This window comes from Notolabrus celidotus, chromosome 1 (genome assembly GCF_009762535.1).
Source record: "Notolabrus celidotus isolate fNotCel1 chromosome 1, fNotCel1.pri, whole genome shotgun sequence".
NCBI classification, from domain to species: Eukaryota; Metazoa; Chordata; class Actinopteri; order Labriformes; family Labridae; genus Notolabrus; species Notolabrus celidotus.
Genome location: NC_048272.1, coordinates 16281097 through 16295802, shown reverse-complemented (window position 1 = coordinate 16295802; position 14706 = coordinate 16281097). Strand labels below are relative to the sequence as shown.

Here is a 14706-nt window from a genome sequence, read left to right as displayed (position 1 = left end):
AGGGATTGTGATGTGCTGGAGAGCAGAGGCTGACGCAGAAGAGATGAGTGCATCATCAATCAAATTTCACAGTATGAGAGGTAAAATTGATGGTTCTGTTTATTGATTCTGGTCCTAATTGAGGCTGTCGCGATACACTGGTGTTGACGATAATCATTAAAAAGCAAAACAAAATAAATATGATATTCTTTTGGAATTAGGCAAACAGTGTCACTAACTGGTTCAGTATAGAGGGCGGGTAGTGGCTCTTAAAGCTGGTTGTGAGCCAACATAAAACATACAGAAGACAAAGAAGAAGCTGCAGTAGCAGAAGAAGAAGAATCTGTAACCAGCTATCTAGCTAGTCTTTACCACGGTGTATGCTTATACTTTAGCACATAGATGAGAGATGAGAGTGAGGTATTCTATCTACACCCAAAAAAAGTTTCCTCTGCAGTTTGGGAGTTTTTTTGGATTTCCTAAAAAAAAGAGGGGGTGTTGGTGGACAACAACGTGGTACAGCAGAATCCTACTAGGGATGGGTCATGAATTTCGAACGCTCGAATATTCGTGCACTTATTAAAAATCGAAGAGTTAATAAATATAATATCATTTTAAAAGTACAATTTTTCAGCGTTTTCAATAGTGCCTGGTTGTAAAACATAATCCTGCCAGACGGTGGCTATAGAGTGTCTTGAAGCTGTTTGCTAACCTCGTTAAGTAGCTAACAGGAATAGAAGAATGTTAACTGCCTAAATAACAAAAGAAGAAGAAAGACATCAGCGACAGTCGCTGGAAATACGTGTGTAGTGGTGTGAGATTCAGAAATTGAGCAAATTGCAGAGACTGAGCATGGCTGTAAAATGTGAATATACATGCCATGCTGCTGTGTCACAGAAACACAGACATGAAGGTTGAGACAGACACTGCCTGTGCCAGCTACTAGCAGCACCTCCGTCCCCGGTACTGGTTAACACAAACTGCCACACAAACGGACCGTACAGGGACAAGTCTGTCATGGAGTGTTTACTTTTACTGTCTAATCCTGCAGCACAACAATGTTGTGTTAGTCGCTCTTGTCTCAACTTGACATTTCAAACCTGCTGTCAGAAATGCTCAATCACAAATAAACCGCCAAATAAATACCAGTGATTATCGAATAGTATTTGGCTTGAAATGCCCATCCCTAAATCCTACACAGAAGAAAACCATGAGTTGGCCATGATAATTGTGAGTTTGAAATCTGATATCATGGCATCCCTTGTCCTTATCATATTTGCTGCTGTCCCCTATTAATTATTGAAGTAAAATGAAAACAACAGAGTATGTATGTATGTTGAATCCTCAGGAACAATAGCAGGTCGTACACAAATCACAAAGGCTTCCAGCCCTGGCTCTTCAACTGCTCCCTAAAGCATAGCCATTACTGTATGGCTGCGTGTGAATGGTTTAGATGGTTATTATGCGCTCTGCATGGCAGAAATCATAGTCTAGCTAATGTGTTTGAGTATATGTTGATATGCTGTGTAGAGAAGTTGCATTGGTGTGAAGATCAGAAGGGTGCTATGTATCTGCAATCAGTTGTCCAATCACAGTGTAGAGAGTCAAAGACAAATGACCACGGCCTTGTGATGATAATAAAGTTCTGTGATTCTCATTTAATGCTGTGTATCAATACTCACAAACAACCTAGGGTTGAGAAGAATGGAAACCTGCAGCCAAAACCAGGAGCAACCTTTGGTTTAATGCTGTGTGGTTGGCCGTGTATACTGCGGCAGCTACGACCAATACATTTAAAACTTAGTGAGGATGAGTGAGGATTATTTGCAAATTAAGCATGGGGTGATGCAACGCAGAAAGTTTTGAGGTTGGACTAAAATACATGCTTGTTAGGCTGAAATAAATAAAGTAGAAAAAAGCTGTATCAAATGAAGGACTCTATTCGACTCCATATCAGTTTAGAGGGGTAGGGCTGAATGATATATTGTTTAACCATCATAGTTGTGATGTGCACATGGGCAGTAGTCGTGTTGCAGGACGTGCAATGTCAGTCATAACCAGCTCCACTTGAGTTTTCAGGACCATACCTCAGGACAAACAGAGGTTAAACAGCAACACATTTCCCCACTGTGCCACGGTGCGCAGCTCAAGGAGCTCAGGTTGTTAAAGGACGAGATAAAGTAAGGAGACAACCACTCCCAATCTATAGGATCAGTAGCTGAGCCTCGTCTCCTCATGTGAGGTGGTGTCTTGGACTCCTGCCAGATCATTATGGTCTGCCTGAGCACCTCCAAACGTTGACAAGGACACACACACACACATTTTACAGCACTAAGGAGGCAGAAACAAAAAAGACAGTGCAAAACTTCAACTGGACACAGACAACCACAAAGACTTAACTTAACAAGAAACAAAAATCGCAGGAAACTGAAGGCTTAAAAAGGCTCTTTGCTTCTCATCTCCAAGTGCACGACTAGTGAAGCGTCAAAAGTTTTGAAAAATGAAACAGCATTCTTAATATTCTCCAGTGTCTGAAATCAAAAAATATTTTGAGTGAGAGAAGGCACTTACACTTAAATAATGCAGTACACAGACGGTCTTGATCTCAGCCAGAAAAGGCTCAGTCAGCATTTGTGTTCGACACATCTAAGCCACCAAACGGATCCCAAAAATAGGATGTTTACAACAAATGTCTGTTTGGTTCACATAAAGAAAGCATCAGGTCAATTTTGACGGTTTTACAATCAAGCTATATGTGCAGGGTTTATCATGAATCAGCAGAAAATGACCTCATAAGTCTTTTTTTTCTTGATAATGGCTGCAGTAAATCTAACTGAAGCTGCATTGTGATGAATTATGCATCCTGGTTTCTCTGTCGGAGCCTTTTTGAATGAAATATGCAAACATTAAATGACTTCCATAAACATAATGTGAGGCTGATGTGCTAAGAGCATTATTGCAGAGCTGTAGTGAAACAATTTGCAGTTTCTTAGCCGCCAGTCACTCCTGTTGATGAGTTCAGTCGACTAGATTTCCCATGTGTCTTATTCCCTCTCTCCACTGTAAATCAGGCTCTGCTCAAAGAACTGCCTAATTTCCTCCTACGGCAAGCTGCAGGACAAACACAAACATGCATAAACACTAAGGCACATAGTTATTGGTCTATTTGTGTGTAATTTTGTTAGGATGGGCTGAAGAAAATTACATGGTAACTGTGTGAATTCAGCCCTGGTCTCCTGAGGGGTAATTTACAGTAGGCTGCAGACGATAATGGATGTTATTCAGCGGAGGCTGGGTGGATTCCATCCAGTGCTGTCCATCAGTTTACCTGGTGCTGCCAAATTGAATAACAAGTTTACACCCACTGTGCAAACACTCTTTATTGAATCGACTCACTTTTTTTAAATTTGTCCTTCACAAACAAATCTAATCATGGCTTTGCCCCTCGCAAACGGCAGACTCTACAACACGAGAGAGGACTACTCTGACCGTCATCACTGAGTGTGTGAGGGAAACACAACGGAGGGACAAAATAAGAAGAAAATCAGGTGAAAATTCTGCAAAAATGTGAAAATATTTTGAAGGCTTTCAATCTCATTAGCGCCAGCTGACTGCATCTTGTTACATAACTGAAAACGTATGCATTGTTCATCGGAGCAGAGAGGCAACAATATGTGCACCATGTCAGAGGTTTGCTAAATGTTGAAACCTGCAGGGCCTGCAGAGCCTTTGAGCCCTCAGAGGGGTTGTCAAGTAATTAATCTGAGAATAGCCGGGGCAGTCCTGAGAAATGAGACAGGCAGCTGAAGATGTGAGGGGGATTCTTGTAGGAGATCAAAGTGGTCTGCTGATGTTCCGACACAGCAGAGCTGGGCTTTTGTTTGCTCTAAACATGTTTTATCTGATGAGGCCTGCTGGCCAATCTCACAGCGTTGTCTTTCTAATCGCCTAATCCTTCCACAGCATCTGGTTCTCAGAGAAAAAACGGAGGTCATTCACTCAGCGACATGCTGACTGTTTTAAAGGTAGTGTATTGGTGCAGACAGATGTGAACATGTTCATGCCTCAGTGCCAATACAAACAAAATATTCATGTAATCTGCATATCAACAAGAATGTGTCGGTGTTTCAGATGATTGTTTTGATTATTTTGACACAGCCCTTTGAACCAGATGTTTCCGTTTAATCCGCAAGAAATCTGGAAAAAGCAAGAGCAGCAGATTCACAGGGCTGTTGGCAATATTGACCTAAATTAGCATCTGGATGCCTAGAAATCTGAACAGCTTCCTTGATAGAATACAACAGCTAGTGTCAAATGTTTGCCAATGTGTTGTCCCTCTTTCTTAATCGTATTTATCAATTATTTGACGTACAAGTCAGAAAATCACCATAAGGCTTCTCTAGTGCTCCATGAACAGATTTCAATCATTTTAATACAAAATAATAAAAATGTCCTGCAGTTTGGAAACCATGTACTCTGTCAAAATAGTGACAACACAATGAGCATGAACACTTTCTGTGTCAGACGAATTAACAAACCAAATAACTTAAATTGATTGAATCGTACCACTTTAGTATGCTGATGCAAAACACAAAAATTTGTTAAATTTACCTTCTTGTCAAACAAAAAGTCAACGTGAGCTACCAGGTAAGACATCATACCAGGTCTGCTTGATGGTTTATACAAAATAACCCTTAACTGTACCGTTAGATGAATCTTATTAGGGATGCACAATATTGGATTTTTGCAGACATCTGAACTATTGCTAATGACAACTATTACTAAGGACCCTTAGAGGCTTTAACTTTCTAGATCCATCCACCAGTCTGGTCAGAACTGAAGAAACCTTTGGGATTAGAGGGGGAAAGTCTTCAAGAATTACTACAAAGTCCAGTTACCTTTCAGATCAAGCTTTGATTTACCATGACCTGGATGACTTTATAACCTTCAGACATGTATGCCAGGTAATATTCATTTTTACTCATTAGTTTTGAAGATGTTAAGACTGAGTTTTGCATGACTAGAGTCATGGCTGACTTGACAGGCAGGCAGGCAGGCACACTGTAGCTGTTAGAGAGGGGGATAAAAGCCCACCTCAACTCTGCTTTGGAAACCAATGGTTGACGTCACAGAGACTACGTTTACGTTTTACACAGTCAATGATTACCTCCCATATTATAATGTCTCTTAGGGTTAGCAGAATCAAACATGTTTACAGAATACGGTTTTGGTCAGAATTTGTATTTTCTTTATTTGTTCACACAGTACAGGGGGTGAAAGTTATTTTTTTGCTCATCCATTTTGATTACATGAAAGCTATGAGTAAAGTTATGGATATGGCCAAGTTGACTGACAGTTTGGCGCATTGTCGCTGCACCTCTGCTCAGCTCCTCTTCTTTACCTATCTATTTCGACCAAGAGTTAGGCTGAGTAAGCATTTCAAATTTTGGTGACGCCTCTTCAATCAATCAATCAATCAATCAATCAATCAATCAATCAATCAATTAATCAATCAATCTTTATATAGCGTTATCTCAAGATGCTTTTACAAACAGAGCAGGTCTAGACCGTACACTATGTGATATTATTAACAAAGACCCAACATCAAGACAGGTATAAGCAGGACTCAGTCTGATCTCATCTTAATCCACCATGGGCAGAGCACTTTGCAGCATTTAGCAAGTTACAGCGGCAAGGACAAACTTCCTTTAACAGGCAGAAACCTCGGGCAGAACCAGACTCACGTTAGACAGCCACTTGCCTCAACCAAGTTGGGATTAGAAAGAAGGTTTCTTCAGGAACCAGCGGGTGACATCACTGAAACTGTGTCCATGTTTTATACGGTATTTGATTGAAATATGCTCAGTTTGTGGTATTATACTGAAACCATGATCCAAAACTACCGATTGGATATCCTGTCTCCAACACCAGAATATTCAATACCTAAGATTTCCTACAAATAATGAATGAGTATCATTGGTGCTGCGACTGAAAAACATGTTTCCTCTCTTTAGTTACATTGGCATCACTGTAAGAATAACAGTTTTCCTGCACAAAATTATGCACCTCATAACTGTATGCATTGTAGAAATATTGCGTAGCTAAATCTCATAGACGAAAAAAAAGGAGTCGTGCAGATATTTCAGTCAGGATTTAACTATTGCAGGTTTTGTTTTTACGGTATATGCTGTAGACAAATACTATCAGAATGAAATAAATATGTGGGTGCTAATTTAGAAAAAAAAGTAAGCATTGTTATGTATTTATTCAGCAGAGAGCACAGACTGGTTTATTTTTAACTTCCCTTCTACATCTTTTAGATTTAATGAGGACACCTTCATGAATATCAGCTGATTTAATCTGAATTAGATTTTTTATATCAGGCTAAAACCTTAGTATCAGCCTGGCTATGATGTATTGTATCATTGCTATCATGTGTGTTGTTATAGTTTTGTACTGCTAGTTGTCCTGTATTTCCACTCTTGTTATATTCTGTAGCCTACAGTTTGTTTGTATCTTATCTTTGTGTGTGTGTGTGAGCAGAGGGAGGCTCTGACATCTTCCCACATTTAAAAGGTGAACCTGACAGAACTATTGAGCTGTGGCGGCAGGTAGTCCAAGCTGAAACCCCTGAAATGTTAGATAAAGACGTAGAGGGGAGAAAAGCAGCCGTGAGATGCAGCTTGTGTGGAGAAAAAAAGGAGAACACAATGGTGGATAAGATGCACTGTGAGAGGAGAGATACGTCTCAAGTGTCTCCATGAAGAATACACCAGTTGCTCTGGATAAGCTCGTGCAAGTTAATGACCAACCCTTTGCTGCCATCCATACATCCAACAGCGCTGCATTAATTCACCCCTTTATTTCTATTTATACCGTATATAAGCCACAGTAGAGGAGGAGGAGGAGTAATAAGAAGGAAAAATATGACCCATTTTTATTTTCTCCAAAGAAAACAGACAGAGCAACAGAGAGAGATAAATGAAGTGAGAGCAGGAGCAGAGGAGCGGGGAGAATCGTCCTGAATGAGAACACAAAGTAATGAGGGCTAATTTCCATGCATGGCTCTACATCTTCTGGCCTTTACTGTGATGATCACAACGCATGTTTGGTCAAACCGGGCCACCTCTCCTCTGGCAAATTGGTTGTGTAGAAGACTCACAGGACCAGCTTTCTACGCCACATTGAGACGTTATGTGCCTCCATGTTCAGTATTCTGTGGTATGTTACTTGTGTGAGGAAGGTCCTATTATCTCTGTATGACATATGAAGAAGAAATAGGGAAAGCAGGATGAGGATTGTCCGTGTCCGTGTATTCCACTGAATTGCAGTTGTCTGTTTTAAATAGTTAAATCAATAAAGCTACGCAAAATGCAGCAAATTAATGCGTTGCTTAACCCACAAATCATAACAGCGTTGAGGGAAAGCAATTACATTTTTCTACATAATCAATGGTAATGTCTTTAAAAAGCTCTGTTTGTTGTAAATTATCTCTTAGATATAGGTTTACTAGATCATAAGACTGAGAAAATTGGGATTTCCTTGTGCTGGATATATCTTTTTTTATCAAACAATGCACTTCTTTTAGTGGGTGTCAACCATACGAACATTGGTTATCAAACTGTTCACTTCTTTATGGTCAGCAACTTAAAAGAAAAAATGTAGCAAAGATTCAAGGGCAACAACATGATTGATATCAAGCTAGGTATAGACGCCTATTTTATGTTATTGTTAGCATCAATGGGTCCCTTGCCAAAGTTAAGAAAAGTCAAAGTGGTTGAATGTTAATGTTAGCCTTTTTCTTGTATTAGCTGTGGGCTAGGTTAACTGGTGACCCATTGTTTCAAACCAAGAGGCAACCTCCGGTCTTAAAGCCCATGCTGAAGTGCTAAACACTGCAGTACATCGAGCGTCCACTTGAGGCTGGCTGTAGAAACACTGAAGACCACATACATTCAAAAAATACGATCGTTGCAGCAATAATAAACATGTTTACAGTCTGGTTCAAGGTCTGAATAGCTCATTTCTCTATCGGCACACACTGTACGAAGGGTGAATTTTTTAAAAACTCTGTATATTTGAAGTTATCAAATTGTTAGCGATGGGTGACGTCATGGATACTACGTCCATTCAATATACAGTGCCATGCCCAGTTCTCACAGTTATTATCTTACATATCATCATAATCAGTCAAAGCGCAGGCCAAGCTGTCCGTGATGAAACCAGCACATTTAAACTTATATCCACGGATCAAACTTCTGTCAGATAATATCAGAGAGGAGATCTCTGAAGGACGTGAGCTCTCTGTAATGTGAAATAAAAGTGTGTCTTGTAAACATGAAACACTGCAGTGAGACCTGTGCGTAATGATGATTGATGGATGCTCTGGCACTGGTGACGGATACATGAATGCTGCAGCGACGTGGAGTCACTCCATATTTTATTTTTTATTTGTATTTCTTTTGTGTCCCTCCTGCTGTAAGAGACAAACAATGCGTGCTCTCTGACCTCTGCTTCATTCATGAGGACCACGGTTTGTGTGTCAGAAACCTTATTTCCTCCGTCTGCCTCTCTGTTGTTGCCTAGATTCACCGTGAGAACCTCTGATCTTTCGGCTCATATGTATGCATGTTCATTCATAAAGCTCTTTGCATTGACCGTATATGGTTGAATGTGGGTGTGAAAAGGGCTGAATACGAGGCTGAACTACGTGCGCATATCTCCAGGTGGTTTGGGATTTATAAATGGAACATTGCGTTAAGTTTGCATGCAGACAGTTTTATAAATCTGAATTATTTTTGCTGCACGCCATTTCCGGGTTTTCGGAGTACGTCCTCTTTTAGTAGGGATTCTATGCAATCTTTTATAAATGAGACCCCAGAGCAGGCTGCCCAAGTATACCTCCCAACCATTTTTACATTTTCAGTTTTTAAACAGGAAAAGATCTCCTCCAACGATCAATGAACTAGACGTCACTCTCCATCTCTTGCGCTTGATCACCTGCGCCTCACACATGCTCTGCAGGGGATCAGAGAGAGAGAGAGTGGTCCTCCTGTGTGTTCCTCCTGTTAATGTATTTGAGATGTGATGTGTCATGTTAAATATGTACTTTCTCATACTGCTGTTTTACAGTTATGTGCAGCCTTTGGCTGCAGACCTCATTCTGGACTCTTACTTTTAGACTGTTAAGAAATAGTACGTCATTAAAAAGTCTTGTCCACATACGGATCACCTCTTGTGTTAATGTAATATTAATGTTTAACGTGCTACTGGTGAATTCTATTTAAGATCAGACACATACAGAAAGAGAAATAACATGCGGCGGGGTCGGACACACTGCTGTGTGTCTAGAGGAAAGCTTTCGGTGTGGTGTGTGATCAGTACATAGCCAAAATGGTCAAAGTTATGATGATATGACCTAGCATATAACATAACAACATTATAAACTTATTTCTTGTGTTATTGGAACACAGAGAACCCAAAGTGAGGTAGTTAATTTTAAGTCAATGTAGGTTGTTTCTTAGTTTGATGATGGAAGCAGAATTCAGGGCATTTGTGACTACCTGTACTAATATACCTAACAATGCACAAGTACACTTGAATATAGAGCCTACATTAAATGTTCTAATATATTTGTATAAACCAGAACACCATGTAACATAGAAAGGTTTCTATAGGCTGCTCATGTAAGCTCTTTGAAAGCAAAGAACATCTGTTCATCGAGGAGTAGACACTTGACTGAAATAGAAAGGTGGCATTTCATCCAGTGTAACTCAAATTGATGTTTGGTTAAGGCTTCACACAAACATGATCAGAGGGGCTGTCTTCGTAAGTAGCTAGCAGCCATATTTAGCAAATTTGTGGAAATTAAATGCAGTGGATGTTGTGTTAAAAATAACAAAGAAACTTTCACAACTAGAACAGTACCCCAGTTTCTGCTGCTCCTTTGCTTCAGTCTCTAGAGGACGAAATAGATTTGAAAGGAGGAATGATCTCGGCTTTGTTGGCTGAAATCTATTTTTGTTGCTATAATGTATGAATTTGGTTCTGTTGTGTAACGTTTCACAATGTTCTGTTTGCAGAGCCAAAGTAGGAAGGTTTTAAAGGGTTATTGTGAAAGGCGTGTGGGCTTTATGATTTTTATAGACTTTCTACTGAGGCTGCCACTAATTTTGTACACACACCTACAAACACAAACTAAACTGACCTCTATGAGCAGAGAGCCTTTTTTGGCTGTGTTTGCTGTCAGCATAGAAACACGGCTTTAATATTCAAACTTTATGCTCTTGATGAATAGCGTTGTGAAATGTTCATGCCTTAAAGTTGACCAAACCCCAGTGGGAGGTCTGAGCTGATTTGTTTCTGCTGGGCTGGACCAACTGAGACAGGGCTGTCTTGGCATAAAGTCTAAATATTACACAAAGACAGAGTCAAGTTAGTCTTTTTAGTGATGCTTTAACTCCTGCTCCCTTCACTGCTCGTGGGAAACAACGTTTTGAATGTGGCTGGAAAGCATTTATTAGATGCTGATATTTAAATTCTCTTAACAGATGTTGGCAGTGACTTTGACTTGTCCAGTGGGTAATTGACACTGTACGCCCTGTGTATGTTGACAAGGCAGGGTTACTGACCCAGCTAAATGTACCAATGTTAGCGTGATTAAGTTACAAGTGTTTTTAAAGCTAATAAGCGCCACATTGTTGGCTGTGACAATTAATACAAATCATAAAACTGACTTACATTTGTCAGGACAATGAGGACATGACTTCAGATGAATACTAATGCTATTCTGAGTCAGCTAAACGTGGCAAGCACTTAAAATTTCCCTGTCCTCCTCAATGTCTGCTCAAATCATGTGACCTAGTGAGGCAGCTGGTTTAATGCAGGAAAAGTTCCCTGACTGAAATTATATCCTCTAAATCTTTACATGTACCACAAGAATATATGCTCTACCAGTCCCATTGAAAGTTACTAACCATAGACCTTTCTGGCATCCCTGAGCTCCAATGTCTTGTAGGTTCCTCTGAGCTGCTGTCGACATCCTCCTGCTGTGGACGCTCAGACTCCAGCTGATACGGTCTTGATGGACTCGAGTGGCAACAGCTACGACTACTCGTCTCATCGCTATCACCGCTCCCTCTGTCTCTTATTCTCCTCTATCCCTCTTTACAGACCCAACTCGGTCGAGGCACATGGCTGTGTAACATGAGTCTGGTTCTGCTCAAGGTTTCTGCCTGATAAAATGACGTTTTTCCTCGTCGCTGTAACTTGCTAAATACTGCAAGGTGCAATACTCATGGTGGATTAAGGTGGGGTAAGACTGAGTCTTACCCTGTCTTGATGTTGGTTCTCTGTTCATAATTTGACATAGAGTGGTCTAGACCTGCTATGTTTGTAAAAGGGCCTTGAGATAACATTTGTTGTTGCTATACAAATAAAGATTGATTGATTGATTGGTTGGTTGGTTGGTTGGTACTTACACCTACTGTCCATCAGCATCCAAGAGTAAATACTCAAATTTGTTTAGTTGTATCATTTATGCACCATGGTAAAGTCACATTTCCTACAGAGACATCCAAAGGCTGCCAAAAAGACACACCACGCTATCGTGCAACATTAAAATAATCAAAGGTGGGGGGCGCGGTTGGCCTAGCGGTATGAGTGCGTACCTCATATAGGCAGGCTGTAGTCCTTGTCGCAGTGGTTGCAGGTTAGGTTCCAAGCCTCGAACATTTGCTGCATGTCTCCCCCTGCTCTCTTCTCCCCACATTTCCTCTCCCTCTCTGGCTGTCTTATCCGTCAAAGGCGAAAATGCCCAAAAATCTAACTTAAAGAAAAATAAAAATCAAAGGTTGGCATGAAACACAACTTCAAAAAGTGCTAAAAACTGCATAAATTAACGTAAGGGTATCCAACCGTGCATGTTTAGCAGCCAGGTGTGTTCCATGCCCTCTTTGTAATGCACTATTTCTCATAAAGGGCCGCAGGACATGAAACCAGATCGAGTGAGCTTTTTAAAAGCCTGTCGTTTATCTGCTGCGCTCCTGTGCAGCTGTACAAGCTCACAGGGCATGCACAAACAGGTCAGCCATTATGAGAGAGCATGTTTTGTGACCAGAAATAAGGACAAGTGGCAAATGCAACATGCAACACATAAGTGCAATGAATGAACACAGGGAAATGTAAAATATACGTGTTCCTAAAATAACAGTAAGAGTTAATATCACCTCACTGCTGTTTTAAAAAGGTCTGACTCTGTTTCTGAGAAACTTTACCCTCATTGTGTGCTTCATTTTCCGTAGCTGGAGCTTCAGCTCAGAAAGGTCATCTAATTACTGTTCCCACATTAAGCAATCTGATGTCAATTTTATGCCACATTGACCTTTGTTTCTATTTCTGTCCGTTCTGCAACAGTGCACCTATAGGCTCGTTGGCACCGACACTGACATTTAACCAAAAATACTCCAAAGCACTCAGGAGGGAAACATGCGCAGGCATTTAACGGATAGTTAGCAGAGTACACTGTGTTACAGTTAAACAAGCTTTTTTCACCTATAATTTCTACACCTGTAAAACCAGAGCGGTGCTGGAACAACATAACGTTAATTATTCGACAGGTACTCAGCAATGTTTAGAGTACTTTCAGAAAATATTCCAACGGCTGAATTGGTGATAAAGTGCTCTGAAGTGGGTGTAGATAAAGGATGTTTCTATTTATTGCAGCCTTGTTTGTGGGTTTCCAGCTATTTTTAGCAGCTCTTGTCTTCAGTTTTCAGCTACTACAATCTGCTGCAAATAAAAGCAACAAAGAATTGAAACCTCTGAGGTTATATCTGCACATGCCTGGTTTTGTATTGTTTCTATTTATTCCAGCACCACAGCATGATAGGTCCAAGAAAGAGTTCATTCCTTTTTATCTGACTGTCATAACTTATTTTTATATCACATGAATGTTCAGTCATTTATTCCATCTGTTGGCAAAGAAGGGCTTCATCATTGATTGTATTTTGTTTTGTGGTTGCAAATTGGATAAGAAGCCAATTGGCAAGACGGGGCTGATCAATAATGGAGCGATCTGGCACACTCTTCATCGCTTATCACAACAATTGGTGGGATCAGATTCATCATTGGTCCTGTGGAGAGTTCTCCATCACTTCCAATCCTTTAAGAGGCTTTAAAGGGATATTTAAAAACAATGTGTCACATTGGAATAATTCATTGAGGAGGGGGGTAGGGCAGAAATGCACTCTAAATTAGTGATGTTGTTTATTTGAACAGCTGACTGTAAATAAACTACCAACAACTTTATCATATAAGCTTAAAAGTTGATTTTAAGTATATATAAATGTGCGTTCAGAATAAGTTTCGGTTGTTTGGGAAAAATCAAATAATTCTATTGTTTTATTTTTGTTTTTCTTTCAATATATTGGGGTATTTTCGCCTTTATTCGAAGAGAGACAGGCCATCAGGACATATGGGGAGCAGAGAGTGGGGGGAAGACATGCAGCAAATGGTCGAGGCTGGGAGTCGAATCTGCGACGAGGACTATAGCCTTCGTATATGGGGCACACGCTAAGACCGCTAGGCCAACGATGGCCCAATAATATCAATGGTTTATCATGCACCCCATGTACGGAATGTATAGTCCTGGAAGAGCCCACCCTAGTTTACATCCTGCCCTTTCCCCATCCTTTCTTCCAAGTATCCACTATTATATTGTTTGAATAAAGGCATTAAAAGGCTAAAATATAACCTTAGAAATAAACACATTTGTGGCAAAACAAGGCAACCCTTTGATGTCTTTCAAAATAATCTTATATTCTAGTGATTAGTTTGAAAAAGTTGTCTTTAAAAGTAAACAAAAAAGTACTTTTTAATTTGGCATAATTTCTCTTTAACCAATCATTTTTATTTTATTTTATTTTATCATATTTCATTTTAATTTAATTTATTTGCTTTTTTACTTTACTGGTATTTATCTGATCTTATTTTATTGTAATGATTTTGTTTCATTTTTATTTTTAAGTATTTCATATTACTATCTACCTTGTTTTAGCCTTGTATCTTTTTACCTATTGCTACTATTTTCTGTCTCTGTTATTCTGTGAAGCACTTTGGGCTGCATGCTTAAATGTATGAAAGGTGCTTTAAAATAAAATGAGTTGAGTTGAGAAAGGCTTGGACAAAGAAATACAAGAAAAAAATAATTATCAATGGCCACAGTCTCAGGATTAGTAATTGTCCCTAAAGGCCCCTCCTCACATGAATTCCAGATGATTTCAAGATATGTAGACCATCCATGTTGGACGTGCTCTCACAACTTGAAATTCTTGCTGTGCTCTGAGTAAAGGAAGGCAGCTGGGTGCAGAATACGGGAAGATTAATGATGACTGTTTCTGGGTTTACATCATGTGGTCATTCCTACACTATTAACGCATTAATAGAAAGAAAATGCTGGCACCTGAAGCCAAAGGTAAAGAACATACAGCAGTGGAATTCTAATCAATTGGCTACGTTTACATGAGACTTTTAATTCCTCTTTAATTCCGAATTAATATCAAATCCTCTTTAAAAAGATTAAAAATGACCATGTAAACACCTAATCCCGAATGAAAATGATAATTCCGAATTAAACTTAAATGTGATGTAAGTGTCTGGTTTATTCTGATTTTAAATCTGAATTGAATAATTCCTTGATCATGTATACGTTCATTCCGCTTTAAATTA

At 39.7% G+C, this 14706-nt stretch overlaps 1 long non-coding RNA gene across 1 annotated transcript; it reads right to left on the bottom strand.

The window, feature by feature from the left end:
* Nucleotides 1–1731: 1731 nt before the first annotated feature.
* Nucleotides 1732–11772, bottom strand: LOC117814241. Its single transcript, XR_004631539.1, has 3 exons — nt 11649–11772; nt 3185–3313; nt 1732–3090 (listed from the first exon to the last, which is right to left on the bottom strand). It is a non-coding gene; the product is annotated as an uncharacterized LOC117814241 (long non-coding RNA).
* Nucleotides 11773–14706: the final 2934 nt, after the last annotated feature.